The 888-nt window shown below is 38.6% G+C and overlaps 1 non-coding gene across 1 annotated transcript; it reads left to right on the forward strand.

The window, feature by feature from the left end:
• Nucleotides 1-398: 398 nt before the first annotated feature.
• Nucleotides 399-502, forward strand: LOC125165037 (U6 spliceosomal RNA). The gene has a single exon (XR_007151942.1). It is a non-coding gene; the product is annotated as a U6 spliceosomal RNA (small nuclear RNA).
• Nucleotides 503-888: the final 386 nt, after the last annotated feature.

Below are 888 nucleotides of genomic sequence, written 5' to 3' on the forward strand. Positions count from 1 at the left end.
CAGAATCCCAGAATCCAAAAACATCTAAGCTGGATCTTTCTACAGAGAAGAAATCTGACATCCAAAGGAGAAAAATTGAAGACCATACTACAGATCTCAGATCTGGGACTCCTGATTCTAAGTCCGGGAGAATTTATACCATGCGATGTTGTCTTTCCAAAGTGGGAAGGATGCTCCCCTCACCCAAACCCCTGAGCCATCCACAAGGAAACAGGAGAATGTTCCTGGCTTGAAGGCTTTAAAGCTGACCAAAGCTAGACACAATGGACTGAAGAAACAAAGTCCAACCAGAAAAGGCAGAACCAAAATTGAGGAGAAGGCAAATTTTTGTCGCTAATTTAGCTAATCTTGAAGGTGATGAAAATTTGGGACAGAAGGCACCAAGATAAAGAAACGGAGTGCTGGCTTCAGCAGCACACATACAAAAATTGGAACAATATAGAGATTAGCACAGCCCTTGTGTAAGGATGACATACAAATTCATGAAGTGGCCCATATGAAAGAAAGGAAGAAGAAAGAAGGAAAGAAGAAAGAAAGAAAGAAAGAAAGAAAGAAAGAAAAGAAAAGAAAAGAAGGAAGAAAAGAAAGACACAAATCAAAAGATCAAGACAAATTTGTGCTGATAAAGGAAACTGGTGAGAGTAATTTCACCAGTTGCCTTTGGCATCTGCTCTACATACCTGGGAGGAATTAACTTCTCAACTAGTTATACATGTTGTAAACTTTGTGGTAACTGTGAAGCAGAAGAATAGAATAGGTGGAGAATGAACTTTCCATCTAAGTGAATTGTCTGAAGGATGGAAGGTCTTTTTTTCAATTCTGGTACTTCTATGTATTTTTACAATGCTTATGGAAATCTTTATAAAAAGAACTATATGTCCCCCAGCC

Source organism: Prionailurus viverrinus, chromosome B1 (genome assembly GCF_022837055.1).
Source record: "Prionailurus viverrinus isolate Anna chromosome B1, UM_Priviv_1.0, whole genome shotgun sequence".
In the NCBI taxonomy this organism is placed as follows: Eukaryota; Metazoa; Chordata; class Mammalia; order Carnivora; family Felidae; genus Prionailurus; species Prionailurus viverrinus.